Below are 12,700 nucleotides of genomic sequence, written 5' to 3'. Positions count from 1 at the left end.
GAATTTTCCATCAAATTAACTATTACAAAGAAAATTAACATAATTCATTATATATTTTTAAAAGGAACTGAGGCAGCTAGATAGAACAGTAGATTGGACACTAGCCCTGGAATCGGGAGGACCCGAATTCAAATCCAGTCTCAGACACTTAACACTTAGTAGCTGTGTGAACCTGTCACTTAACCCCAACTGCTTTGCCAATAAAATAAAATAAAATAAAATGCAAATTCTCTCAACATAGCATAAGAATTTGAACTTAAAACTTCAGACTTCCAATTTTTATACTGAGAACATTAGGTTAATTTTCCAATTTGCACAAAAAGGCATAATATGTTTTGGAATCACTTGAAATCTGTACTAAGTAATATTACCCCTTAACTATAATTTTAAAAAAATGAAAATTCTAGCATTCCTTAAAATACAAAGATATGGAATATTTATTTAATACAAGAAGATTTTAATTTTATTACTATTCCTTAAAATGGATTTTGCTTAGAAAGTATATTAAAACTTTACCTGTTAAATATGCCTTTAAATAGATTAAAGTAAATCTTAATATAGTACTTAGTCCTAAAAATTTACATCACAATCAATAAAGATGCTAAAAACATTTATGTCCTAAGGAAGGAAAAACCAATATAGAAACCTTTGCTACTAAGGCTAAGGGTATGATAAGCAAAATTATATATATGCCATTCAAGTTATTTACTTTTATATTTTAAAATATATAAATTACAAATGAAAATTTTAAAGCAAACATTTTTGTAACATTGATTTAGTCATCATAAAAGTCGCTAACATCTTGTTAGTTCTCCATCTCAACAAGGAAGATAGGAAGTTCCAAATATTACTGGAAACCAAATGCTTCTTTCACTTATCAAATGCAATTGTTCAGTTTTTTCTGGTGTTAGAAGGTGATCCTGGATTCTTCATGACTATACCAATAAAGTACAAGCTTTGTCAGGTCCTGAAAAACAGGAAAGACTTCAAGTAATCATTCCCACATTGGACAATGTTATCTATCTGTTGTCCAAGGACCAACCTAGGTAAATGTGTGGAGAGGCTCTCCACTAACTTGACTTCAGTGATGAATTTTCCAGGCAAAGTATCTCTTACCTACAAAGTGGTATTTATTTGTGGTTAGGAGTTCCCCAACAACAAAACCACAGATTCCTGAAGAAAATGCAGAATTTACTTTTGAAAAGTAGGCTCAAAATTAGGCATCTAAAGAAATGCTTGAATTATTTAACTGATTTGTTTTATGTATTTTTGGAACACAATCTGAAAGAAATAGAATATTGTCAACTCTTTAAATCGTGATTAAAAAAACCTCATAACTGAAAGACCCTATGTCAATAATGTATTTTATAGATTCATGTAAACTCTCAAATAATAATATCCTTACCAATGAATATAGAACAGACACTGTCACAAATGGTTTAAAAACTCTGGGACATGTTTATTTGCATCCAAGAAATTCATCATCATTCGAAGCCTGAAAAAAAACATACATAAATATAATCATAAGTCTCCTCAAAACTGTTCTGTGAAAAATTAAGTGTAGTTCACATTATGCACTAAGATAACTTTTTAAAATATATAGGATAACTTTTAAAAATCTTATGTACAGATTTAGATAACTGATATAGAAGCATTTATGCATTAAGATAACTTTTTAAAATATCATGCAGATTTTCTTAATTTGCCTATATACCTAATGTCAGGAGTACAAAAGAACCTTCTCAGGTTTTTCTAAAACCAACTTCTTCATTCCCTACAGCACATTTCTTACACACTTTTTCATCTTCACTATGACCTTCACTTCCCCAACCTCAAATATTTTTCACGCTGCTTCATTCCTGCTTTAGCTATACTCTTCTCCCGTTTTTATTTTAAATTTTTGATAAACTCAGCTTTATATCCACTTTTTTTTTTCTGAGACAATTGGGATTAGTGACTTGCCTGAGGTCACACAGCTAGGAAATGTTAAGTATCTAAGTATCCTTCTGACTTCAAGGGTGGTGCTCTATCCACTACACCACCTAGCTGCCCTATATCCACTTTTAAAGATTATGTTTAGGTTCTTTTTGGTCTTGGATTTCAAGTAGTCTAGTGATTGTTAAATTATTTCTAGTTTCTAAGTCAATTTGAGGGGTTTTTGTTTTGTTTTGGTTTTTTGCTATTATATAGCATTTCTGTATGGTCCTTATTTTCAGAGAGTATGTTAGTTGAGAAAAGCATTAGACAGTGAAGATGCACAGGAACACAAGTTCAAATTCAGCCTTAGGTACTCATTCACACTTTGATCCTGGAAAACTTAATCTTTACTTGTCTCAATTTCCTTATCTATAAAATGTGGTTAATACCTACCTCTCAAGGTTACTGTGAGAATCAAAGAAGATAATAAATGTAAAGTACTTTGGCATAGTGCCTGGCACATAGTAGACACAAATAAAAGTTTGTTTCCATCCTCTTTTCCATAACAATATTCTAAAACTTTCATGTATTATTAACTTATGTAGCCATTCCCCAAATGATTGGCACCCCTCAATTTCTTAATTTCTTGTCGAACCAAAAATAGTAGTAATACACTGCTATACATTCTTATAGTTTGCCTTGATACAATCCGTCTTAATTTTCCTCTCATCATTCCTCGTTTTTCTTCTTGAATCCACATTGAGTGAAATGTATTTTTATATCCAACTGTGTGAATTCTCTCCTCTTCCTTTTCCTCTTTATATAGAATTCTACTATACTTTGGTTATAAAATACATTTTCTAAGTTTTCTTCTTCACCTCACTCTAGTGTATTACTTTTACCCACTCTTTCCATTCTTCTAGTCATCAAAACATAATAGAACCATTTTCAAGCTTTGTCTTAATTAGATTGCCTCACTGACCCCTGATGATAAGAGTCATGAAAAGACATATGTTTAGAATGTTTAACCTTGTTTAGTTCCTGTGTAGTCATGCATTCATGTTTACCCTTTTATGATTTTCTTGACTTTTATGTTTGCACTTCATAGTTTCTTTTCATTAGAAATGCTTGGAAGACTTCTATTTCATTAAAGATCCATTTTCCCCTGTGATACGTTTCATGGGTAAGTTAATCATAACTTTCTAGAATGCTGTATTCCAAGCTCTGTTTCCTTGCTAAAATATGTATGATTCTGACTGTAGAGTTCCCCAACACTCTATTTTCTTCTCATTATTTGGAAGATATTTTCTGTGACCTAGAAGTTTTAGATTTTGGCTACAATGTTCTTGAGTTTTCATTTGGGAGATTTTTCTCAGGAGATCACGAAGGAATTCTATTTTAATACTATTGTGAGAGCACTGTAGTTCAGAAGAAATCTAAATAGCCTAGGTCTTATGATTCCTAACACTTTTTCATCCTCACTATGACCTTCAATACCACAACCTCTCAGATATTTTTCATGCTATATCATTCCTGCTTTAGCTATACTCTTCTTCCATTTCTATCTCAACTTTTTGATAAACTCAGCTTTATATCCACTTTTAAAGATTGTGTTTAGGCTCTTTTTGGTCCTGGATTTCAAGTAGTCTAGTATTTTATAATTTAAGAATCTTATAGATTTTATATATATATATATATATATACATATATATATATATATTATATATGTATTTAAAATATAAGAATCATATAACTTAAGAATCATCTCTAGTTTCTAAGTCAGTTTTGGGTTTTTGTTTTGTTTTGGTTTTTTTTATTATCAACTTTTTTTTTTCATCCTTTTCTATATGGTCCTCTAATTTTCAGGGAGTACATTAGTTGAATAAAGCACTCTACATTTTGTACTAAACTGTTCTCTTTCCAATTCTTTATTCCATAGCTCTCATGCATACATATCCCCTCCATTTTTGCCTCTAGCACTCTCACTTCATTTATAACATGTTTAATTTTGTAACTTCTCCCTCTTCTAGAAATTCCAGTAGAACTTAAGCTGTGTTTTTCTTTGAGATTTTGTTTCGAGATATTTCATAATCATTTTCTTCTTTGTCTCTTGAGCATGCTCATCACTATATGAGATCCTTATTGGGGGATTCTTTTTGTTTGTTTGATCATTCTTCCAGCCCAATTTTTGCTTTTAAAATTGATGCTGGGGCCAGACTCTGAGCATTTCTGAAAGATATGCCCAAGAAGTTCTTGTTCATCTTGGATCTTTCTGCTACTTTCTGAGTAACTGAGTTCTGTGTTCTTTTAAGATCTAAGAGACACCTCAGAATGGAGACCTCCCAACTTTCAACACCCTCACAAGTAGTCTAATTGGGAAAGTCTAATCACTGTTTTTCTCTTCTGACTTCTGCATGTTTCTGACCTGGATTTCAGTCTGAGCAACATGCCTATGGGCTTCCCTTGGTTGGAATGACAGTAGGCTGTTGTAGAATTTAGCTACTATAAACCTGCTAGAAAGATTTGTAGACTCATGGAAACAGAACTGCAGGTTTGCCCTTGTTATACGACTCCTCCCCTGGTTGTTTTCCTGCAGGTTCCAGCCTGGGATAGGGGCTGGAATTTGAGAGCCCCCACTACTCTTAAGGTCAAGTCACATAGCTACTGTTAGTTTTTAAACTTGCTTTCTCAATATACAGACTAGGGTTCATGATTATTTTCTATCCTGTAGAACCATCCCTAGTTGTAGATCTCTCCTCGGTATGCCCTGGATCTGCGGCCTAAACTGGCTAATAAGTAGCAGAACTTCTAGTTGGTACCAATTACTACGTTTTGCCCAAGTCTATCTAGGCCCTTATATGTCAAATCCAGTACCTCTTCTTACTCTGGTGCATAACATTTGCTTGCAAAAGAGAATTCCATGTGGTCATTCCTGGATAGACTCTCTCCCTAATGTCCAAAGAACTTTCTGTTTCCCTTTGATGATCTGGGTTAAAAAATGACTGACTTTTTCTTGGATCTCCAAATCAAGCCCTAGTCTGGTACATTTTTTAGATCCATGTGAAGGACTTGTAGAATACAGTTCAATTGTATTTCCTGCTATTCAGTCAACCTGGCTGGCTCTGACCTAATATCCTCCTTTAATCTTGCCAACATCCATAAGAGATCTATTTTGCATTCAACAAATTCCGAAATTTCTTCATATGATGATAACCTTTTATCAATCATTTTCACCCTAGGTCTTATGATACTTAACACTTTTTCATCCTCACTATGACTTTCATTTCCCAAACCCCTTAGATATATGCTCTATTATTTTTGCTTTAGCTATATTCTCTTCCCAACTGTATCTTAACTTTTTGATAAACTAACTTTATATCCACTTTTAAATCCTTTCCCTTCTTGTCTATTGCTAATAATGTTCATCAATCATTATCCTTAATTATTACCGTCATCTGCCTCCTTTAGTCAAATTCAGATGATATATAATTGAGTTGAAACAAATGACAAAGCCATGCTGACTGGGTCTTCTAAAATGTATAATTATTCTCAACTGGATTTTTACTGCAACAAGACAATAATAGATTTGTGATCCTAATCTCTGCAATGGATATGTCAAACTCTTTCTTGTTATCTCCATATGTCTATTCTCCTTTTCAAATAAAATTTTTATAAAAATAATCAATATTAAGGATTTCTTTGGTAACTCTAGTTAGGAACTTTTAATCACCAAGCATTTAGGTGCCTACAAAGTACCAGACACTTGCTACACAGGATGGGCAGGAATAAATATAATGGGATTCTGACACCAGAAAGGGTGACTACTTTGGTAAGATCACAGATCCATTTAAGAAATGACTAATGCAAAGAATTGAAAAAACACAAAGTGACACACTAAAGTAAAACCAAGACAACAATACTCAGTGGCTACAATAAAGTATAAGATAATCTAATGAACTATAATAAACAAACTCAGCTGTAGAATGCTGGTAAGGAAACTCAACTTTTCTTCTTAGAAAAGGGGGTGAGTCTTCAAGATAAAGAATGCAATATAAAAAGTCAGAAGCCATGGCTATGTTAGTGTCTTTAAATGTTTGGGGTTTTGTTTTGTTTTTGATTACAAAGAAAAGAGGCATTGGTTAAAGAAAAAATAGGGTACAAAAATGCAGCAAAAATAAAATTTAAGTTTCAAATTATTATTGTACATTTAGATTTAACAGAAATTTTAAAATAAATATTCCACCTTCGGATAAAGTCTCTAGCTCCTAGAGTGAACCCTTTCAAGATTACAGGGTGATCAAAGAATTAGATTTAATTTTTTTAATTATTTAGTACTGACCTTTTAACAAGGTCTTTCATGCAATAAGAGCTGAACAAGTAAAGAGTCTCTACTCCTCAACCTTGATCCTTGATCCCTTATATAGATTTCATTTCCAACTTCGCCAATTTATTATCCATCCTCCAAGAATAAAAATGTATACTAGCCATCATTATAGCTTGAACCTCCTTCAACAATTTTCTTATACCACATGGCAATTGAAAAGATATCCAGTTTCCATATTCATGTTTGTAACATACCTGGAGATATATCTTGTTTAATTATAAATTCTCATTCAAATCACTATTCTTTTTTGTCATGAATTCTATGATCTACTAGAATAGTGGTTTATTATCTAGTATTTTAAATTCTGCTTATTAAGTCTAACTATCTACTTGGTATGGATCTGCTTTTAAGATCTAAATATAAATGCCTCAAACTTAAGCGATTTTTATCCTTTATATCTGTATTCTCAGAACCTTGCACAGTGTATGGCATACAGTAGGCATTTAATAAAAGCTTGGTGATTTGTTTGAATGTGGAATAAAAAGTGTTCTCTATTAATGAAGGAAATTTCATTTATTTATTCTGGAATGGAATACCTTCTATTTTCTAAATGTCACACACTTTTCAATGAATTTTATCCTCAAACTGAAGTATGGTTGTCTTTCACTATAGTCTTTAAAAAAAATAGTACTTGAAAACCCCAATCTTAGTTTGGATAGTCTGTAAAAAAAAGTTAATTTTAATTACAAATCTTTTTTTTTTTTTTTTTTTTTTTTTTTTTTTTTTTTTTTTGCTGAAGCAATTAGGGTTAAGTAGTTTGCCCAGGATCACAGCTAGGAAGTGTTAAGTGTTTGAGACCAGATCTGAACTGTGTCACCTAGCTGCCCCTTGGTTACAAATCTTAAATTTTAACCCAGAGCTTTTTTTCCCCTAACATAAAGAATTTTTACTTAATGGTTATTCTTAAATATTAAAGGATATTACAAAAAGTTTTCTCACAATGTTCAAAAACAGACATTTTCACTACTGAGTATATTTAACAAATATCATTTCCTCTCTAGCAAGTAATGTAGGTTTTACTCCTGGCCCTGTCCCAAGCTAGCCAAGTGATGTTGGACTAGTCTAGTAACTAGTCTGAGACACAGCTTTCTCGTTTGCATAATAAAATGGGAGTACCAAATCTCAAATTTCTATTCAGAACAAATTACCCAAGAAAGAAAAGGACCAAAATCTCCTATATGATGACAAAAGTTGAACAACTATGTTAAAAGTTGGCATCAAACTTCTGGAAAGTCACTAAACTTAAATTTTTTATTAAATTATTTTGAAGGTGCCATGTTAATCCAAAGTAGTAGTGCCATCATTATCCCACTTTTTTCAGTTTATTCTGGATTTCAAGAATTATAATATGGATATAAACTAAAATTATGATGTGCCAATGGAATCAAAATTTTCTAGTCAGCCAAGAATACACCATTCTAAATGAATGCCAATTGATAATGAAAATATGAGTTGCCAAGATTCCATTATTATTCAAAATGTAGAACCATCACAACAGCCAGGATGGTTCACTCTGATATAGGTTTTAAGATCATCTCCACACACTCAGCTCCTCTACATATTGGGAAGTAAGAAAGAGGGGGAAAAGGGAAGGGAGACGTATTTCTGTTTAATTGAACAGCTTTATTAACAAATTCTGTTTTTATCAAGAGAACAATATTTCACATATTGTTCAAAATACTAGTCTTCTCAAGGCCACATATCATGTCTTCTACTTACTGTGACTTGTCATATAGTATCTAGCAGTACAGTTAAGTACAGGGCAAACACTTAAAAAGGTATCCTTATGAAATGACTATTATGTATCAAGAGTTTTTTCTTACTATGTTTTAAATTAGACACTTCTAAAACATCCAACTTATATTTATAGATGATGGCACCATTATCTTATGACCAGTAATAACTTATTTATTACCTTTGTTTTCATGATATTTAACTCTATCCCTTCCTCTACTTATTAGAGACATCAAGAAGATTTAAAATAGCCTCAAAAACAAACAGAAAAGTTGATGCAAATGCAACCTATGGAATTTCTTCTGAAAAATCTTATGTTGGAAGTTAGTAAGTTACTCTTATAATTTCATTTTAGAGCCTAAATCTTACAAGTTTACTTTTGAAACAAAGGTATGATTTTACTAATATTCCTGATGAGAAACTCCTTCTCCCAATGCAGAGAAGTAATTATTCATAAGTAATATTATTTAGGCAAAATCTTGCTTTCCTAGTTATTGACAGCTTAGCAAACTATGATCTGAATTCCGTTCACCTCCTGTTTTTGTACAGCTTGCCAGATAAGAATGGTTTTTACATTTTAAAATGCAATAAAACCATTCAGACTCTAAAAAACAAGAAGAAGGTCTGATCTTAAAGTTTTGCTGATCTCTGATTTTTAAAATAGTTTGTATAAAACTACAATACTTCTGTACATTCTTTGTTAACATTCTCCTCTGTTTACAACTTAGTCTTTTTACCTGCTTTGTTGACATTCATATCAAATTTAGTATTGCTTTGCATCTCAGTGGGGAAACTCTTTAATCAATTTACCTCATCCCAGCTCCAAAAACCACTGATAATGGTCAGTTCAATTTCAGCTGATGCTGAAATAAAACTAAGAAATAATTATCAATGTTTCAGGCAGGATGCAGGAAAAAATATGAATAATAAACTCTATAGATCTTCAGTTCTTCCTCCTGAGTCAAATTTTCATGGTTATATTATTTTATTTTATTATATTATATTATTTGGTTATAGTACATTATTTTAAGTTAATAGAAGTCATATCTCTCTAGGTCTCAGAGTTGTGTGCAAAATAAGGATATTAGATAAGGTCTTCTCTATCCTTAAATTTATATTATTCTCATTAGACATGCTCATATTCAAATATAACTATAAAATATATCCCAAAGCCAAATGAAAACCCATGGCATAATGAAAATTAAGTAAATTCAGAGTCAAAGTATCTGATGGGTCAAATACCACTTACTACCCACTTCATATTGGGCAAGGCACTGAACATTTTCTAACCCTTAGTTTGTAAAATGAGGAAGTTGGAATAGATTAAGTTCCCCTTCCCTTCTAAATCAGTAATTCTGTAATTTGTCTTTCTATTTTGCAACCTTAAGGAATATCTACATTTAAGAATTTGTAATAAAGGAGAAAGAGCAATGATTAAAAAAAAATGAAGGAAAACAAAAAGTGAAGTCAATGTCACATAAGCTAAGGAAGGACGTGATTTTTTTTTTTTAAGTTTCAAATGCTCCAAATATATCATGGAGATTTGATAATCAGGTCATTAATAATTTTGATGTGAACTAATTTTTTAAAATGATAAAAATTCAAGACAAATTAGAAGAAGTAAAGGACTGAGTGGGTATAGAGGCAGTAAATATAGATTAGTAAACTGAATTATTCAATTAAACATTTGAGAGACAAGATATCTATTATGATTAAGAGTGCTGAACATGGAATCAGAAAAAACTCAGTTGATACCTCACCTCAAACCTATGTGACCCTTGTCAAGACTCTTAACCTTTCCCATCCACAGCACCCTCATCTATAAAATGCGGATATTATTTTCCTCACAAGAATTAAGAAATGTGATTTGTTATTGTACTTATACATATGCCAAAATACAAGTACCACCAAAAAAAAACAACAAAAAACAAAACACCACAATGTGCTTTAAGGCTTCAAAAGAAGAAGAATTAAGTATCTGCTAAGGGGAATTACAGAAGGTTTCATGAAAGTATCTGAACTGGGAAGAGGGAAGATGAATAGCATTTCAACAAGTTGAAAGGTAGACTGTGGGAGGGCAATTTAAGACTGAATAATTTGAGTCAAGTTATAAAAACCAAAAAGCCCAAGGATATACTCAGGAAGAGACTATCTTGGTTCAGCTGATTTACAGAGTATCCATAGTCGAACAGTAATAGATAAGACTTTAAAAAAGTTAGTTATGGGGAGTTTTTCATGGCAGACTAAGTCTCAGCTTTAACTACAATACAGTGGGGAGCCACTGAAAGGTTTTGAGCTGAGAAATGACATATTCAAAGCTGTGCTTTAGGGAAATTAATTTGGCAATAATAATATATAGGATTGATTGGGGAGGGAAGAGGTTGGATAAAAGCTTAGTTGGAAAGTGGTTTCAATAGTCCTATTAAGAATTAGAGCCTGGCTAATGGTATAACAGTGGTTATGAAAAGGAGTCAGATGCAAGAGATACTGTCAGAGGCCATATGATGCCATAGGCTATATTGACAGGTTATCAGGAGACTGAGAAGGCTAGGTTCCAAGTGTAGCTGACAAGGGAAAACAAGTGTTTTTTCACACAAATGAACTAAGAGTAAGTAAAAAAGTATTAAGTACTTACTATGTGCTAAGCACTAGAGATACAAACAGAAAAGACAGTCTCTTATCCTAAGGGGCCCATATCACATTCTAAAGGGGAGACACTATATAAGTTTCAGCAAAAAGTCAAATATAAAAGATCAGGGAAATTTGAGTACAGTGACAAAGCCAATGGCCTAGGGTGATTAAAATGTATCTGTTTCTGATGGTGAACTACTTGATGGTGTCAAGTACTTTGGGTGGTAAAAATATTCTTTTCTGGGTCTTCAACAGCTATAGCTCCTGAGGAGGTGGCAATTGAAGCCTTTGAAGAGGTAGTTAGAAGTTCCCATAATCACATAATTTATTCCACTCCATGACAGCCAGGCCACCATTGGAAGGAGAACTCATTGTCTGGAGAGTACTACCATTCCCAAAGCTATTGGTCCTAGACTGTCTTGGAGTTGAGAGAGTTAAGTGGTGGGATAGGTTATAACAGTAAAATTATTTTTTTTTGGGGGGGAGAGGAGAGTCTCCCATGGAGTAAAGGATGCTTATCAATGGGGAAACTGAGGTAAAGGGGTCAATCTGAAACCTATTTGTGGATTCCCTCTGGGTTTACACCTTTAATGAATAATCTCTCTGGGTCCTGAGCCTTATCTCATTTAGTGTCTCTCTCTCTCTCTCTCTCTCTCTCTCTCTCTCTCTCTCTCTCTCTCTCTCTCTCTCTCTCTCTCTCTCTCTTTTTTTTTTTTTTTTTTGAGGCTGGGGTTAAGTGACTTGTCCAGGGTCACACAGCTAGGAAGTGTTAAGTGTCTGAGACCAGATTTGAACTCGGGTCCTCCTGAATTCAAGGCTGGTGCTCTATCCACTATGCTACCCTTATAGCAGTAAATTGACCCGTCTAGTTACATGAAACCTTTTATACTCCCTCAGGATGCCAAGCTGCTTCAACTACATTGGCTTGCTTGCATCACTAGTGGCAGCTGGTGGGAGTGGCAGCAGGAATGGAGAGTGCCTTCTCCATAGGATTTGCTCTGTGATGATGGCTACCAGAGCCAAATTGGAAACATGACTGGTGTTCTGAAGGCACTGCTATTTTCTGGACCTGTTTGTTAGAATGAAGAGGTAAAAAATTTTCAAGAAAAATATCAAATTAAAGTTTGGATGTAAAGGAAGATACTAAAAGCAAATTAGGAGAGCATGGGATAGTTTACCTATAAGACCTTTCATGAAAGGAGGAATTTATGGTCAGCAAAGAACTAAAGAGCATTATGAAATGCAAAATGGACAACTTTGATCACATTAAATTAAAAAGGTTTTTACACAAACAAAACTAATGCAGTCAAGACTATAAAAGAAACATAAAGCTGGAGAAAAATTTATAATGTTTTTGATAAAGGCCTCATTTCAAAAATATATAAAGAACTGAGTCAAAATCATAAGAATAAAATTTATTACTTAATTGATATGTCAAAGGATATGAACAATTTTCAGGTGAAGAAATTAAAGCCATCTTTGGTCATATGGAAAACAAATGCTCTTCAATTTGGAATTATGCCCAAAGGATTATCAACTATGAATACTCTTTGATCCAGCAGTGTTCCTACTGGGTCTGTATCCCAAAGAGATCATAAAAAAGGGAAAAGGACCCATTTTGCAAAAATGTTTGTAGCAGTCCTTTATGTAGTGGCAAAGGCCTGGAAATTGAGATGTCCACTAGTGAGAAAATGGCTGAATAAATTATGCTATATTAATGTTATGGAATATTATTGTTCTATAAGAAATGATCAGCCGGATAATTTCAGAAAGGCCTGGAGAGACTTACATGAACTGATCCTAAGTGAAGTGAATAGAACCAAGAGAGCATTATACGATGATCAACTCTAATGGACTTGGCTCTTTTCAACAATGAAGTGATTCAGGCCAATTTCAATATACTTGTGATGGAGAGAGCCATCTGCTTCCAAAGACAAGACTATGGTGACTGTAAATCATAACATAATATTCTCACCTTTTATTTTTGTTTTTATTTGCTTACTTGTTTTTTCCCCCTCTCATTTTTTCCTTTTT

At 33.0% G+C, this 12,700-nt stretch overlaps 1 protein-coding gene across 14 annotated transcripts in view; it reads right to left on the bottom strand.

Moving 5' to 3' along the window:
- Window positions 1-12,700, bottom strand: part of CHD9 (chromodomain helicase DNA binding protein 9) — a 241,857-nt gene that overhangs the window by 185,364 nt on the left and 43,793 nt on the right. For 12 of the 14 annotated variants that reach the window (XM_074293386.1, XM_074293394.1, XM_074293384.1 and 9 more), the window contains exon 2: window positions 1,406-1,495. The exons of 1 other annotated variant lie outside the window; for it this stretch is intronic. The gene's annotated coding sequence lies outside the window, so the exon portion shown is untranslated. Of the gene's footprint in view, window positions 1-799; window positions 968-1,405; window positions 1,496-12,700 lie in introns of all 14 variants that reach the window. One more of the 14 variants, XM_074293387.1, reaches the window with a different exon arrangement.

This window comes from Sminthopsis crassicaudata, chromosome 2 (genome assembly GCF_048593235.1).
Source record: "Sminthopsis crassicaudata isolate SCR6 chromosome 2, ASM4859323v1, whole genome shotgun sequence".
Lineage (NCBI taxonomy): Eukaryota > Metazoa > Chordata > Mammalia > Dasyuromorphia > Dasyuridae > Sminthopsis > Sminthopsis crassicaudata.
This window is presented reverse-complemented; position numbering and strand designations above follow the sequence as displayed.